General features: G+C 48.1%; 1 protein-coding gene across 5 annotated transcripts in view; it reads right to left on the reverse strand.

The window, feature by feature from the left end:
- The window catches only part of EHMT1 (euchromatic histone lysine methyltransferase 1), a 116,639-nt gene that overhangs the window by 84,354 nt on the left and 14,323 nt on the right, over nucleotides 1–17,962 (reverse strand). Inside the window, exon 1 of one of the 5 annotated variants that reach the window (XM_082295002.1) lies at nucleotides 13,607–13,703. The exons of the other annotated variants lie outside the window; for them this stretch is intronic. The gene's annotated coding sequence lies outside the window, so the exon portion shown is untranslated. Of the gene's footprint in view, nucleotides 1–13,606; nucleotides 13,704–17,962 lie in introns of those variants that run through there. 5 annotated transcript variants of the gene reach the window in all.

Genomic DNA, 17,962 nt, shown 5'->3' on the forward strand with positions numbered 1-17,962 from the left:
ACCTCACCCCAGAGAAAGAACAAGCAGAAGTCGTTAGTTCTGGTTTGGTAACAATACCAAAAATAAAATAAAATAAAAGCAGACAGGCAATGAGGGAAAAAAAAAAAAATCCTGAGTATTTCTGTTCTGCAACAGGAAGCCAAATGCCAGCCTTGATCACCTCTGAGCTCCAGTTAAACAAACTCAAGGACTGCTGGAGTCAGCTTCCCTTCCTCCAGCAGTTTTGTAAGACATTAACTTGGTGGCTGGAAGCTCTGGAGTTTCACGTGAAACTTTTCAGCAGCTGCATCACAACCACAAAGCCAGGCCCAGAGCAGCGCACCAAGGCAGCTTCAATAATGACTCTGCTGCACTTGGGGAATGGAGCTGCAGCAGTGTTTTCATGCAAAAGCCAAGAAAAACCAGCCAGGGGGGCAGAATATGGCCCTCCAAAGAAGATCTCCAGGATTCCCTGCCCGTGAGAGCTGAGGATACCCAGCCAGACCGCAGGAGCAGAGGGGGGATCTTCACGGCATCACCACAGCACATTCCCCAAATCCACAGTCTGTGGGGTGATCCTTCTCCAGACGCTGAGATTGGAGCCCAGAGCTGCTGCATCACCTGGCAAACATCACCCAGCTTTTACTGCCTCCTTGGTGTGCTCAGCTCTCAGGACAGATCCCATGGGAGCTGTGGCTCTGCACTGGGGGAGCACTGGGAGCTGCAGGCATGGATGGGGCTTGCTCAGGACACTCCAGAGCAATCCCACTCATGGGAAGGCTTCCAAATGGAAGTGCCCTCATTTAGGCTCAGGGATACAGGGTTTCAAAGCAAAAACCCTGGGAGGAAGTCAAATCCTTCATCATCTTTTCCCTGGATGTGCACCCTGCCCTATTTTGCATTGGCAGCCCCGAGGGGACAGAGAGGGACCCTCCCAGCTGTCCTGTCCCCTCCTTCCTGGATCAGGTCTATCAGCAGGCACCTGAGATAAACACAAATGCTTCTAAGCCTCAAGCACAATATTCCCATCCCAGCAGCAGAATCACTCCGTGGCATTTTTCCCTCCCTTAAGGAAGGAGGAGGGAAAGCCCCACTCAGCCAGGTGGGTATAAAGGGAATCCCTCAGGTACTGCCACCACCACTTCAGTATTTCTGATATTCCCCTTGACGTGTGGAAAACCTGCAAGGCTGGATGTTTACAGGTCAATATGCTGTGACCTGCCTGGAGCACCAATACTTTTTTTTCCTAAATCCTTTTTGGAAGGAGCAGAGTTAAGGATCAGCTCTAAAGCAGCCCAAGGTGCCTGTCATTTCAAACTGCATCTAACACTCCTCTTCCTCTCCACACTGAAAAAAGCCTTGCAGAAGGTCCTGTAAAGCCCTGCACATCCCTCTGTGAATCTAAACATGCCCCATTCCCAAGGGAATGAATGGATACCACAAATCCAAGTTTGACTCGAAAAACTCAAGACGAGGCTGCATCACTGCAATGCACAAGCAAAAAACCCACAAGTACACACAAATCTTCCTTCAACAGCATCATCCCTACACACCAGCCTAAATAAATGCCAGGTGTTTGTACAGCCGACTAACTCTGCAGGGAGGCAAGGAGCCAAGTCCAGTAATTCAAGGGATTCGTATCCATTTGTTTTTCCCAGGTTCTTACACCCCACTGCAACCCCAGTAACGCCGCCCTGCTCTCAGCAGCTGACTTCACCTTCAGTCAGTCTGCTTGGGAAGAAGGAAGGTTGTTGCCATCATTTTGTTTTAAAGAGCTACTTCCCCGTGGATCCAGCTGTGCTGATTTGCACAGCTGTGTTGCAACAAGATCCTTCCAAAATTAAGGTCAACTCAGCCTGTATCCCGCCGAAAAATTCATCAAATATTTTGTCATGAATTTTTCTAGAGGTGAAAGCCAAATTTTGCAGGGAGAACCAAATTCCACCGAGCTCAGGCCTTCCAGACTTACCACAACACAAAATCTACCCCTCGGTGTTGGTGGAACCCTCCACGTGGTGCATTCCAGAGCCACAAAACCCAGCCAAAACTGGGATTGCTGCTGATTCCCTTCCCACTCTGCAGCTCTGCCTGCCCTCCCCAGCGTTCCCATTTGCTTTTGCAGAAGACATTTTCAGCAATGACCCCATTCCACTGTGCCTTCTACTTTCACTTGCTTTCTTCCATCATGAATCATTAACCATCCCCATTTATCATCAGATATATATATATAGCTTGACTTTTTAATATATATATATGTATATAACTCTGCATATGCTTGAAATTAAAATAATAAAGAAAATTGCACTGAACTTCAGGGTTTGGAGGGGTTTTTTTTAAAAAACAAAGCTGCAAAACTATCTCATAGAAAAGTATGAACGTTATACTAAAAAGGCAAAGTCAAACCTGGCTGAATTTTTTGAGCCCACCAACCTTCTACCCCTTTTGATGCCTGACAACAGAGGTGTGAATGCCAACGAGTCACACACAGGTACAGGCAGAACCATCCTGCTCTGGTTTTGATGCAGCACAAGCTGCCATGCAATTCAAAAAGCCCCAAAACCAAAGACTTCAGAAAACCTGCCCATATACCCCACTTCCCTCGTTTTTAACTTTAAATGAGGGTTACAAAGGCGCCAGTGTAGAATTGCTTTGGCAATGTGTCAGATTTAAAATCAAACAGCCCCTCCTGCCCTGTTAGAAACCCTCCCACAGGGATATTTTCTATACCCCATGTATTATGAACGTGTCCTAGGGCACAGGCAGAGTTTCATGGCTCCCTGTGCCACTCCCACATTCCCAACTGCAAATTCCCTCCTTGGCTTGGCTGCATTAAAGCAGGAAGAAGGACCTGCCTTACCATGGGGCAATTAAAACCTCGGAGGGGGGAAATAAATAGGAAATAAATCCTCAGCAAGTCAAAGTGTCCTTGCAATCCATGGCCTTCCTTGCTGGGAAGGAGCCCTCCTGCCACAGCACTTTCAGAGCACAGAGCCTCCATCCTGCCAGAGCCACCAGCACAGGGATAAACTAACCAGGAGCCAGGCAAGTTCAGAGGTGTTTGGTCCCAGGAAATCTTTGGGAAACCCCAAGAGAGCGAAGCATCAGCAGGAAAAACCTCATAGGGCAAGTCTGGGGTGACAAACCCCTCAGGCCATGCTGGGTTTTTACATTCCCAACAAGGAGCCTACAAGGGTTTATCCAGAAGTTCCACAGCGTGGAAGGGGGTGAGGAAGATGCTCAAAGGAGCGGCATCCTCCTGGCACAACACAAATCCATCCCCATCCCACAGTGGGACGGAGGAGTCAGGATCCTGTGCTGCTCCCAGAGCCTGGCAGGGGGAAGGAAGCAGCTCAAGGAGAGCAGGGACAGTTTTTAAGCACTCTTGATCATTCCTTGGAATAAAATGTATTTTAAAAAATTGCTCATCGAGCGATTAAAATGTGCAAACATTTTGCTTGGTGTTCCGACTGCCACATTTAATATTTCAAACAACATCCAGGCCAATATTGTTGCTTAATTTAACATAACTGGATCCTGAATGCATTTCTAACAGATTAAACCACAGAAATATCCACATGTTTTAATGAGGATTTGGCACTACTCAGAGCCAAACACATTTTAGTAATATTTTTGGACTACAAATTCTTTCATAAGAAAAGAAAGCCCACTGGTAATGGAGCTGCATTGCCTACATTTCAAGCCTCTTTGGATTTATGTAAATTGAAAAACTGAAATATTTAGTGCCATTATAATTCAAGCAACATCTGGACAATTTTCTTTGCCGCGTAAAAGATTTCAGTCAGCTTTGCAGAGGCTCAGGCCATGTTGCTCAGCAGAATGGCTCCTTTTACATTTGCATGCTTCACTTCCATTCTGCAGTTTCTATGCCAACAAGCATTTGAAACTCTTTAAAAAGCACATTTGGAACTGGGGGGAGATGGAAGATTGGAAATGTGATAAAGATTTGTTTGTTTTGGGGGGTTTTGTTGGTGGTGTTTCCCTAAATCTAAATCATCTTTTTTTTTTTTTTATTCTTTTTGAGCCGTGGAAACCTCAAAAAGGCCCAATAACCATCACTGCAGCCATGGCAACTCTTCCACCTGCTTCAAAATGCAGCAGGGACTTGGTAAGAGGAGTTTGTTCAGTCAATTTGATGTACAAAATATATATATAAATATCTATTACTCCAGTTCCCTCTCCAAAGAAAGAACCAATAGCAAACACCACAAATTTAGGTGTCCATCTCCTAGTGCAGCATCCAGGCCCTGTGTGAGTTTCCAAATCCCAAGGAAAAGTAAACAGGAAAAAGCAGCTATGACTGAACTGTCACTCAAAATCCAGCAGTTTGATTTTTAACCAGATTTTTGGAAGCAACTCCTCCCCTTCCTCCCCACCCCCAGTCCCAGATGGCTCAAATTTTATAGTTAAAGTTCATGCTTAGTGCTTTGACATTACAGGTGTGAGGAGATAAAGGAAGCCACAACCATGAAGAGGCACAATACAGCATTCAAACAGCAGCAATGATCTTACAAAACTTACAGAAAAAACTGTATTTTCTTTATAGAGATGCAGTCTACATTGTGAATTCCTCTCCTCCTGAAGTTCCCCAAGGGACCAGGATGGAGCTGCCATCCTGGGACACCAGCAAAGATGCCCAGAAAGAAAACCCAGTCAGACCAGGCCATTCCATGGACAGTAGGAAGAAGTTGTTCCCAGCAAACAGCAGGACTAGGAAGGGGTTTCCTGAGGGAGCTGCACAAGCAGGGAGCACCCACCAACACCTGCTCTTCAGCAGTTTTATTATTTAGTGACAGGACAAGGGGGAATGGCTTCAAACTGAAGCAGAGTAGGTTTAGCTGGGATCTTGGGAAGGAATTGTTCCCTGGGAGGGTGGGCAGGCCCTGGCACAGGGTGCCCAGAGCAGCTGTAGCTGCCCCTGGATCCCTGGCAGTGCCCAAGGCCAGGCTGGACACTGGGGCTTGGAGCAGCCTGGGTTGGGGGAAGGTGTCCCTGCATAGGGGTTGGAATGAGATGATCTGGAAGGTCCCTTCCAACCCAAACCAGCCTGGGATTCTGCGATTTTCTTGTCCATGAGCTCCAGAGGATGGAAACCAGAACCCATGGTGATCCTGCCAGTGCTAAACGTTCCTTTACAGGCTCCTGGGTAACGATGGGGATCTGTCAGCCCCCTCCATCCACCCCCTGTGCAGATGTGACACTGACCTGACGTGCTGGGAGGGGACAGGATGAGGGAAATGCTGTGCAATAATCAATCCTAACCACAGCACCGTGAGAAAATCACAGAATCATTAAGGCTGGAAAACACCTCTAAGATCATCAGATCCAACCACCCCCATGTTCACCACTAACCTGTGTCCCCAACTCCCACATCCACATGGTTTTTGAACACTTCCAGTGATGGTTACTCCACCACTGCCCTAGGCAGCCCCTTCCAATGCTTTATAATGCCCACATGTGATAAATTTCTCTTCCTTCAGCCAGACAGGACACAGAGAAAGGGAGATTGGGTGCCCTTGTCCAAAGCAAAATGTTTAACACATTAACCAGCTCCTTCCCTCCCTGGACAGCCACAGATGATGCAGAGCATCAGACAACTCATTTCAGCACCAGTCCAGGATTTATTTTTGCAATAAGGGATCAGAATGAGACCCAGGAAAGGCAAAAACTCCCGCAGGGAGGAGCAGGAGACAAAAACACATGGTTACCAGTACAGTGGTGGGGACTAGAAAACAGTTATTAATTTTCAAAAGCTGTTTTGTCTCCTGGGAGAGGTAACAGCCCCCAGGTCCCAAACACAGCTCCTGCTGCACAGAGCATCAAAGAGCAGGAGCAAAGGCTACATCTGTGAAACTCCTGCCATTTGAAAGAGGCCTACAGGCCTGGCACACGGAGTGCTTGCAGCACAAGGAAGGGGTCTTGCAAAAATAAAGCCACAAACGCTCACTTTTCCAGTCCTGGCTGTGCCGTGGGAAGGGGCAGCTCCTCCTCTGGCCCAGCTCTGGCCTCTGGTGTTTCCTGCCATGATTTCACAACCTTTGCCATTTCAAAAGTCCTTCTGGCAGCCACAGCAGCAAGCAGGGAGCTATTTTACACGAGTGCGTGACTGACGCATCCAGGCTCCTCTCCCCACGTCGTGCACAGGGAGCTGCCACTGCCCACGGATCGGGGCCATAACTGCTGCAAATTGGAGCATTTTCACCTCCCTCAATGAACTGTATGGGTGTGTACTAGCTGGAAATACAGCTCCATCTGGGATTGAAGGGACTGAACCTAAAATACTGAAATCAACAGCAGCTTTCGACTGACAGGAGCTGGCCACATGGGTGTTCTCTGTCTGGGATAACTTCTTCCATGCTATGCATGAGCCAAAGGCACCAACAGCAAGAAACAGCAATCCCTAGCAGCTACAGAATGAACAAAACTGGGCAGGTTTCTGCTGCAGCCCACACCTACACCTTCCTAAGATGTCTGCACAGGGAGAGGAGAGAGATCTCCCCTATTAAGAGGAGGGAGAGTGATTTGAAATCAATGTTTGGCAAAATCAAAGTCTGTGGGGACTCGTGGTAATGAGTTCCCCTGCTGGGTTTATGATGTTTAAAGGAAAACAAAACATTGCTGCAAGCACAGCAGAGCAGGTGAGACCTGGGGAGGTTGCTCACACACCTGGTTTTATATTCCCTAAACTCCCTCTAAGCAGGAGAGGCTCCCTCCCTGCCCTGTGCTCAGGGACACTCGGGTGATGAGCCACTGTCCCACCTGGGCACGGTGGTCTCCCGGAGCTGGGTGGTGTTGAGATGCCCCTGTTGTTCTCCTGCTTGAGATGGCAGCTCAAAACTAGCTGGAAATGGAGCAGATGATCTCATGTGCTCCTCAGCTAATGGAAATACCCAGGGGCCACGGGTCCTTCCTGCCCAGCCTTCTCCCTGTGGGTCCCTTATGGGATTAGGCAGCAGCCAAGCACGACAATTCGCTATTAGCTGGACTAAGTGCTACAGAGAGATCATGAAAATGAATTAACTCCTGCCCTTCTCTCTTCTGTGATGGATTACACTCTGCTCCTTCAGAGCAGTTTCACATAAGGGGAGAGGGAAACATGGGAGAGATATGAGGAATTTATTCCCACCTGGTTTCTTGTGTGGACACACAACGCTGGAACTGCCCCACGCCTCCAGTCACGCTGCGAGGTGAGGAATGAGCCAGGGCCACATCCAGTGCCAGCAGCTTTTCCCTGGATACAGAGGAGATGAGCTCCACCTCCACTGTCCCTGTGCCTGGGAGCCCCACCTGGATGTGCAAGGCTTGTGGGGACATGAATGACTGGGCAACAAACCCTGGTCATCACACAAGACTCTCAGGTTACCGCACTGGGCTTTTTCTCTTCACCCACCCTCAGGGTAAACCCCACTGGAAGCACAACCATCCCCAGCTCCAGGTTTTTACTGATTTCCCAAAACTTGTTGGGATAAAACAAGAAAGCAAAGCAGAGGGGAGATCCAGCACTGCCCTGATGCTGACCTGGAGGCTGGAGCTCTGTCAGTGCTCCCACAGCACCTTCCCCAGAGCAGGCCTGGGGTGAAAAATAAATGTGTTGGGTGATAAAACACAGAACTCCCTTCCCCAACCAACGCACCCACCAAGGCACTCATTTAGCTCTGAGATTCAGCACTGAATATTGCATCACTCTGGAGCCTTTTAAGGAAATATTCCAGCATTTTCCCATACTAATCAGGTAACTTTTTTTTTAGCCAGACAGAGTTTAAAATAACCAAGAGCCAGGTAGGTGTCAGTGAAAAGCTCCAGCAGGGAAAATCTTATCCCATCACACCTGAAAGGAAGGAAGTCCTTGCCCATCTCCAGGCACTGTCCCTGCAGACAAACACAACCAAGCCCAATGACAACTCTCCCCATTAATGCTGGATAATTTTAGGGTCTCAGCTGCAGGCAGTCCATCTCTCCAGCAAAATCCTACCTAAGACTTGCACTATCTACCACAGCAGGCTTGACCCCATTTTCATATGCAGAAGCAAAAAAAAAAAAACCTTCATAATCCTCCAGAACCCAGAGCAAATAACACTCTGGGACTGTGTGATACCACCCTATTAAATACAAACATGTTCCTACAGTAGCTCCATGATTTTAAGCATTCACCATCTTTTCATTTCAGTTTTAAGCACTTTGCCTGGCAACTGTCTGAAGGGCAAACCATTATGGAAATAGGAAGACAATTAATTTTCCTTTATTCTGGAAGAGAGAATTATTGGAATAAATAAAATAATCAGCTTAAACAAGAGCACAATTCACAACTTCTGAAAAACAGAAGACAGGTTTCTTTCATTTTCCTTTCCAGAGAAATTATTTCCTGGGGTGGAGTTTGCAAGGGAAGTGCAGAAGTTTTGGAGTTAACCTTGGACTGCTGACTCACTAATCACTGCCTCTATGCCTTCAGCAGAAGGAAGGCTGGCATTTCACTCTTAGAGCCACTTTACATATTTATTTAATACAGCAAATCAGAACAGCCCCCCAAAAAGATGCAGAGGCCACTTCCCAATCTCATTTGGACCAGAGGTAAATCTGAGGCAGCCACTATTGGACACCAGCCTTTGGCAGCAGATGTTCAGCATCACAATTAACGTGGTTAAAGGAGGCTCTGACACCCTGTGACACACATGTACACCTACATATATGGATTAAGTTAAAGGTATTTCACTCCCAAACCCCAGAGGGAGAAGGCAACAAAAGGAAGAGGAGAGCCTTCAAGTTCATATTAGCAAGAGATGAAATTATTTACTGAGAAAAATGTGGGGTATCTTGGTAAGAATTGGAGAGTTATTTCTGGAGGACTCCTCTAATAAGCAGAATGAGTTACAAAAATAGGATGGAGACTGTGGTTCAAGGTTGCTACAGCCTTGAAAAGAAACAGAGATAATTGATGGAGGCACAGATTCCCAGGAACACTAAGGACTGCAGAAGTACTGAGAAATCAAATTGATGATCTGGAAAATAACACAAGATTAAGAATGATCAGGTTAGTGGGGGCTCCTGGAGGAGCAGAAGCAGGAGAAGGCAGACTTTCAGTTTGCGATGGATTATGAGGAGGTGGGGGATGAATAATCCCAGGGTGTCTGGGTGAGCCATGTCCCCACACAGGCCAGTTTTCCAGTGCTCCACATCCCTAAGGGAAGGATCTCCAACATCCAGGAGCACATGTGTTCATGGCAGCTCACAAATCTGAGCCTGGTTCCAGGATCCAGCACTGTCTCCCTCCAGCAGGAAATGGCTCCAACCGCTCCCTGTCCTTCCTCCAGTCACAAACTCCAGGTGCCCTGGCACAGCCACATCCCAGCAGCTGGAGGAAGCACCACTGGGAAGAGCTCCTGCACCTCCCAGCACCCTGTGCTTCCCACAGGGCCCAGCCATTTCTTCTGTGTGCTCCTCCAGCTGCAGAGCACTGTGGCAGCAAGTAGGTCACAGACTTGACAGCGCCTGAAGAATCACCTGCAGTTTGTTTCCTCCTCCTTTCTCTGCCTTTTTGGGTTTTTAGGAGCCACCAAATCACTTCACCACCACCTTCAAAGCCCATCCATCCATCCATCCATCCATCCATCCATCCATCCATCCATCCATCCATCCCAGACCTCTCCTTACAGCCCTCTCTCCTGCATTTCTGCTCTCTCCCAGCTCTGTTTAACTCCACCTCTCCCCTGCAGGTCCTTAAAGCAGGATTTTTCTTCCATCTTCCCTTTCCCACAACCATATTTTTCCCAGCATGATGTACCCTGTGCACTGCTTCTGTCACCCTCAGAAACCCAGATGTCCTCTGTGCTGGTCGATGCATTAAATCCCATCCACCATAGGAATGGAGTTACTCTATAATTTCACATCTGGGTTAAAAATTGCAGCTCCCTCCCCTGTGTCTGTAACTTCACTCACTAATCCTCAGGGAAAAGGGGATAAGGAGTCCCCTCTGCCAGCTGGTGCCTTCAGGCTTGCTCAGGTCCTCTCTCCATGCAGGGCTCCATCAGCTCCACGGAGCACAGGATGCTCCAAGACCCTTCCCTGCTTCACCCAGGAGTGATTGGGCAGGTGGATAGTACTGCCAAAGGACACCAAACAAGGATGCAGCAGCAAGGACTGAGCCCAGGGTGTTAAGGAAGCCAAAATTCAGCCATAAGTTACATTTCAAAATGGCCAGGAAGGCAGGAGAGCAGGAAATAAAACTCCTCTGAAGGTGGAGAAATGCTGCGCCTGACAGCAAACCCTTCCACCCAGCATCCCCACAGAGAAGATCCATCACAGCCAATAATTACAAGGCTCATGTCATAATGTCTCCTCTTAAAGGCATTGCCATTTGAGTCCAGGCTGGCTGAAGCAGTTGGAAGGGAGAGAAGCAAAGCCACCAGGCTTTGAAGTGGCCACCATTTGATTATTAAAGACTGGGACTTGCATGCCACGTACATCCAGCAGTTACTTCCTCCTCCCTGGGATTGCCAAGGTTGCATGAGGTTTTTTTAGGTACACCTGTAGGATTCAGTTCCATCTTGTTCTTTCTGGTTTGAATACAGTCCTGGGCTGATACGATACCAAAAAGGTGAGCAAGTCCCAAATTGAGGTTTCAGTTCCTCCACTGAACAAAGCTGTGCTGGTGGAGAAAGAGACAAAACTGGCCACACAGGCAGAACTTTTCACACAAATCTAAAGACAGGAATGTGCAAATTCAAGCAATGAATCCTCCTGCAAAGTCCAAGTCACCCATCTCAAAAAAGCATCCAGGAGTCCCTGCCCTGCATTCCCTGCACATCCCACACCCTGCAGCAGGCACTGGACACAGTTCCACGGGATGAAGAACCTCCCTCGGCTCAGCCACACCAGAGTGCTCTGGGTTTGCAAGGAGAGAGAGGCCCCCACTCCATGGGAGCACCCAGTGGGGACCTGCAGAACTCCTCTGGCAGAGCCCAAGAACAAACCCACAAACTGAAATTAAATTTGGTCGTTGCTATTTTCTTCCTTTCAGACTTGTCAGTTCCAGGGCTTGCTGGAAAGGAGCTGAATGTCTCCCTGGAAGAGAGGAGCCCTGCACAGGAGGGATGAGGCTCTCCCAAAAGCTGCTCCGATCCAGAGGCATCGAGGCCCCAGGCCACCAAAGGCTTGGTCAGGCTGAAGCACGGTCCTCTGTACTGGAGACTCTCCTCAGCCACTGAAAATAGCTCATCTCCCCCATTCTACTCTAAAACAAGAAGAGGATGAGGGTTTTATCCTCTGCTTTGAGCCAAAATCCATGGCACTAAGGAACGTGTCACCTTTGTCCCTTTGCTGAGCCTTTCCCCCATTCTGGGACTGGAGATGGGAGGAAAATGTTTAAAGCTGCTCCAAACCATTTCAGGGATGAACTTGATTACTCTTCCCAGTGAGACTGAAATAATGAATGAGATGATGGATCCGGGCCAGGGTCCAGCACCTTGTCCCAGACCAAGGACCAGTCCTGGTGTCCCGGGGCCTCTGGGCCCTGGCCTGGTAAAGCAGCCCCCACCCACACACCTCAGAGCCTAAAGATGCAATTTTGTTATACCCTGATCACAGATTTTTAAGGTTTCCTTTAACTTTCTTGCTTTCAACTTCGCTTCTCAAAAATACTACTTCCCAGTTCTTCTACCAAATGGGCTTTTAAATAGAATTTGATCATTTTCCTCTGAACTAAAACCCCTTGTCATGGTGACAGATACATCGCTGGCATCAGTTAAAATATGTGAAAGAGAAAACATTCATCCACCACTGAGAAACAAGCAGCACCACCAAATCCTGACACAACCGTGGTCCTCCACGACACGAGTCTTTGTTCCCACCATCATCTCCAAAACAATATTCTGACAACAACATCCCTCCCTATATAGATTTATATTGCTGTATCTCTATCATTTCCCTCACGCCCATCAAAATGAAGTTATAATTAACCCATCATCAATAGAAATTACAATGATTTTGAAACAGCAAGAAACAATCTATTTGCATTTGGTAGCTAATTATTCCCCCTACGCACACAGCCACCAATGTTCCCTAAAACCATCCACAGAACAGACAGTCTGTGCTAGCCAGAGCTTCTGGAAAGGAGGGGAAAAAGGAGGAACTAAGCAAAAAAACCTCAACGTTGGGGTGGCAAAATTTTCTTCAAATCTGCAGCATCTCAAGCTCAGCCAAGTCTGTAATAGAATTGCCCTTCTGAACTCATCCAGCAGTGTTAGAATCCACCTGGGTATCACATGGAAGCTGACAGCAACCTCAGGACGAACCTAGTGGGAGCCACTGACATTTGCTAAATTATTGAATTATTGTTATTCCCTTCTTCACACCACGCCAAGGAAACGTGAAGCCATTTTCTGATAAAAGCCGTTGGACATAAATTTCACACCGGGCAACACCAGGACTGCTCCCAGAGCCAGAGGTTTGCAGTGGCACAGGCAGCGTTGCACCAGTGATTATTCCCTCCTGGAGGGAGGAAGGGTGTGCCCTCCTTCCAGCCACGCTCAGTCCTGGGGGACTGCCCAGGGGTGACCTCCAGCCCCTCCAGCTCCCACTCATCCCAGTCAGGTACAGAACAAAACAATGCCCTTCCCCACCCCCGCCCCCACGCCAGGCAAGTTTTGCTGACAGATCACCTCCATTTCCTCACCATCCCCAAGGATCAGAGCGATGCTTGTGAGAGGTAAGGACACGAGCCGTGGCCGGGGAGCACTGCCTCCCCCAGCTCGAGCAGCCTGACAAAAATCAAGCCACCCAGACGTCCTGGGAGCCCCAGGTTGGCCCTCCATGGCTTGTGCAGCGTTCAGAGGAAGCTGATACAAAGCACCAGGGATGGTAAATCACATCCTCCTTCACCCACGCTTCTGGAGGAGAGTAGAGAAAACACTCTTTGCTCATTAGGAACTATCCGAGGTTTCCCTTCCTCCAAGATGCCCCCACAAAGCAGGGATTGGGGAGGAAGGGGCTCAGTTTCACCTTGACACAATCCCTGTGCCTGCAACACTTACCTGGCTGCCAAGGCATCCCTCCTCAACACGCCGAGAGTCATCAGCCTTCAAAGCAAAGCCAAAATAGCTCAAGGATTGTTTTCCTTCCCCCATCTGACACGGGATTGCAGCTCCTCAGGCATGGGGAGGAGGGGGAGCAAAATAATAATAATAATCAAAAGCAAAAGACTATTCTTCTGTAGGCAAAGCTAATCCTGTCACACATTTTCTTCCCAACAGAAGCATGATAGATCGAGTCCCACTGGGTTCTGCTCACAACTAAACAGGACGAGGTGTTTTCAGCTCCCTTCTGCCAACACAGCTCAACGAGCAGCAAGGCCTCACCTCCTCTCATCATTTAACTCAACACGAAGCCACCCTGGTGCTCTACCCCAGCTCTAGAAAGTCAGCCCGAGCCTCAGTATGGCCTTGCACGGAAATAGGATTACTTTGGCCTGGAGGAAAAAAAGAAACCACAACATGAAGGTCACCCATAAAATCATTACACAGCTCCCTCTTCCCCGGCTCTTAGAGAAAAAAACCTTTCTCAAACCCTCAACCTGAAAGGAGAAACACAAAAAGATATGTACATTAATGCCATATACCTCCGTCAATTTTTTTCCTCGTGTCTTTAGAGCAGTTGTTTACTGCAGCCAACTGCAGAGAAATTACAGTAGCTTAACTCTCCAACTCCCTCTAAAGGATTAATCTTCCAGTGAGCATGCTCACGCGGGAGCTTTTTCAGCACTTGCATCCATTTCATGAGTGAGGGCTGCTGCACACATGAGGAAATGCCATTTCAGGGCTCCAGGCAGAACGAGCAGCCCCCAAACCAAGGGCTAAAGCCCTTCCCAGGGCTCCACAAAGGATCTCTGCCCAAGCCTCCAGCTCCAAGGAGGTTGAAAGATTTCACGTCCATGGCCCCTTTCAGGAAGGGGGGGGCGGTGGTTTCCCTGCGACACTCGTTCGAAATGTCTGACCTTGGCTTTTCTCTACAGGATGGTGGACAGTTCATCCACTGAATCTGGAGCCAAAAACAGCTTCTTCTCGCTGGCAGATTTTTCCTTTTGCATCACTTGTTGGCTCATCTTTGCTTTTCAGAAAAAAATCAGGAAGATAATTTGGGGTGCAGGGAGGGGGAGGGGAGGGGAAACATTCAAATAAAAAGGAACAGCTTTAAAAAATCTAGTTCTCAACTCTGCATCACAGTTGGTAACAGATCCTGAGACACATTTAACTCCACAGATTAAGGACCCATGCAAATGAGGATTTGCTGGTAGACAACAAATCCAGTACCTAAGCAAGGCTGTTCAAGTAATCTTGTCCATTCTCTCCTAGACCACTGTAGATTAAACTGCTCTATTTCAGATATTTCTCCCTCACCTCAAATGATGCACCTCGAATCAAAGCCTTCCTGGTGAAAATAAAGCTCCAAAATTAAGGACAAATACACTGCAGAATGGAAGTTTCTTCCATTTTCATCTTCTCATATTCCAGGGTTCTGCCCTTCCCCTTCCCATTTATCTATTTTATGTCCTGTTGCTTAATTGCTCTTTGTAGCTGAAAGAGATCCAAGCCTCCCCCTCCCCCCAAAGGCTCTTATTTCAAGTTTTAAACCCAGCCTGAGTCTAGGACACATAGAGACCAGACTGCAACCCCTGAGTCCAGGGAAAATCACAACCCCTGAGCCCAGGGAAAACCCAGAGGGGGCTGCAACTCAAGGTCTGCGATCACTTCCCAGATCCAGCGCCAGGCTTCACCCCAGCCAGTACAACCACCTAAACATGTATTTATTTTTCCAGAAGTCCTGAGTGTCTTTGATGCCATGAAGCCCCTTTAATGTTTGAAGCCCTACAAGTGAATCCACAGAAAGGCAGGATGTCAGGAGAGTGTTAAAGAAGGGCTATGGCTGCGTTTGACAACGAGCACTCACCATGGCGACCGTCCCTGCAAGAAATGATAAAACCTGTGGTGACACTGGATATTTTGCTCTGTTGCCACCTAAACAGAATCACCCCCAGAAAGGGAATCTCTGTTATCATGCATTAAAATAGAGGCTTTGTTTTATTTATAAAGCATCCAAACTGGTTGGTTTGGATGTGTCAGAGCACAGGCTGTTCAGCCACCCCTCCCTTGCTCCATCCTTCGGGGACTTAATGACTGATGGCTGCACTTCACCCTGCCCTCTCCTCCCACGGATCTCAGGTGCTGCTGAGCCTGCCCCAGCTCCTCCAGGGAAGGTCTGGAGCCAGGGTGGGATCTGACCCTGAAAACCCCTGCAAAGAAAACCCCAGCCTTTGGAGAAGGCAGATGTGAAAAAGCCTCGATGGAGGAGGAACATGTCCCACGCTTCCTCCTCCACGGCAGGATTACACCCATGAAGGTGGGACAGCAAACATGGAGTTATCCCGACCTGTCGTTCCTAATTTGGAAACCAGTCATACTCCCTGAGAGTTTAGACTTTGAAGATTGACTACTATTGATTCTTCTGCAAGCAAACAGCCCAAGCTGGCAATCAGTCAATAATAAGCAATTACTCGACAGCCTCTTATCTGCAGATGCCAGCCCAGACAGCTCGATTTGTGGAGGCAGCAGGTCAATAAATCAAAGCTGTTCTCAAATTTTAAAATATCATCATTTAAAAACCCACCCAGCCTTCAAACTGGCTGGAAGAGCAGCCAGGTCAGGGAGATTCCTGCAGAACATGTGGTGGCTATCACTAATTTACAGCACAGGAGATAGAACGTGGTGTGCTGAAATCCACCCCGACACTCCTTATCTCTCAGGAGTAGCATGAGTGGCAGCTGGATGAAGATGATGAGAGGGAGAGGAGAAAGCAAAACCCTTCTCCTTTGAAAAATGACTTGCAGGGAAAAAGCAGAGCATGGCAGCCTTCCCAAACACTCACCAATCCCTGGGACACACCTTGCTGCTCACCAGGAGCCTCAAACCCCAACAAAAACGTGTTTAACACCACCAAGACGGCAAATTAATGGCACCTCTCTTATCCCCCTGCTGTAACCTCGGGGCCCTGGGCGTACAATTAATCATTTCATCCCAGGAAATGTGCTTCCCTGCTTTCTCATGGCCTAAACACAACACAAGCACACGAGCCAAAGGCTCCTCTTGAGCATTTCAGTGTGACCCAGGGGCGAGGCTTTAAACCCAGCAGTGCCAACAGTGCAACAAAGAAAACCAGCTGAAAACTCATGGAGGCTTTTATGATCTCAGTGCAGACTCCCTTTACAGGCTCATTTATATGAAAAGAGATAAAAATTGCCTATTTAATTTGAAAAAGACTGAACACGCAGCTGGAATGCCAGCCCACTGCAATGGCAACCTTCTATCTATCTATCTAATCTATCTATTTATCTATCTGTCATTGCAAGGGCAATCATAACCTTCCATCTAGTTCTGGAGACTCCAAAAACTCTGGTACCTTCCCTGCTTGTCCATGGCTTCTTGCACAAGTCATGGGAACACCCCAAAAGTACCAAAAGAACAGCATAATAAGCATAAAAAGGGGTGACCCACTGGAAACAAGATCAATCCCATAACTGGTACTCACTCTTCATACTCCATTTGCAACAAAATTCAGGTATCTGAGGATACATTCTAAATGCCTCAGTCTTCAACACTTTTCAGTGGTGTGGGAGGGAAGGTTGGGTGAAAGGCAGCAGATAATGGATTATTTCAACTGGACTTGGCAGTTGGGACAGACTTCTTGAGGGGGAGCCTACTGAGGTTTTCACTTCCATCTACACACGGTGCACTCGGGTCCTTTCAGCAGTGGCTGGGCCAGCAGGAAGCTGTGGGAAGCTGTGGCCAAAATCTGAAAAGGATTTCCTCTCTTCTTACCCACAGAGCACCTACGGGTGGCCTCTACACTGCCAGCCTTGTCTGCAGCACCCTGGCAAAGCACAGGAGAGCACTCAGGAGAAAAAAAAAGTGTTAAATGCATCTTCCTGTATCACTCTCACCATTTATAGAGAAGCTACAAAATGCCAAAGCAGCCGACAGGTTCCCACAAACTGCACTGCAGAGCACCAGTGGCTCCTGAGTTTTGCAGGAAACCCACCAGAAAGATTTTCACACAATACCTGCAGTTTTCTGATATAAAATATGGACCCTTTTCCTTCAGATGAACAGCAGGTCAGTGCATCCACGCCGTAAGGACAGTCCAGGGGCAGCACAGCTCTGGGGAGGAGCCTGCAAAGCTGCTGGAGTTGCTGAGCATGGAAAGCATTATTTATCTGCCCAGAAAGGAGCTGCCTGCCATGGGCCTGGCTCCCACAGCCCCACTCGAACCTGTGCTGTTCTACTCCACACAAGGAAAATAATGCAGCAACTTCACAAACCACAGCTGTGGCAGTAACACAAGACTCTTTCTCACCTTTTATGACAAAAGCAATGCCAGTTGCAAGACAATAAGATATCACAACCTGCCATTCATCCTCCCATCTCAAGGCACAGCCATTCCATACAAAAGCTGGAGATCACCTGTCGTGCTCTGCTTCCTTCTTTCAAATGCAGCATTGTGTTAGCACCAGGATCCCGCTGCTTTGGGGCTGGAAGTGTTGCTAGAGCAACAAAAATGCTGGAAAGTAGAGCAGAGAACAAAAGGACTCCACAGCCCCACCGAGGATGTGATCAAGGAGACACCAACAATGTAAAATGGGACCAGGAGACCTCCCTTGGAGCAGGGAGCTGCCATCTCCAATCCTCTGCTGGGCAGAATGGTAATTTAGCAAGGAGATCATGCCAGTAAGAAATTCCAGCAGCTCAGCCCCACATCTGCTTCTTATCAGGAGCCCCATGACTGACCAGGGCACTGCTCCTCTCCATGATCCATCCTTTCATGCCCAGCACGAGGATGCCACTCACAGCTGACTTTGGCGCACAGAGGCAGGAATTAGGAACAGACTTTTCTGTCAAGGCAGAGTAAATCCCTGCTTGCATGT

This window comes from Coloeus monedula (genome assembly GCF_965178545.1).
Source record: "Coloeus monedula genome assembly, chromosome: 21".
Lineage (NCBI taxonomy): Eukaryota > Metazoa > Chordata > Aves > Passeriformes > Corvidae > Coloeus > Coloeus monedula.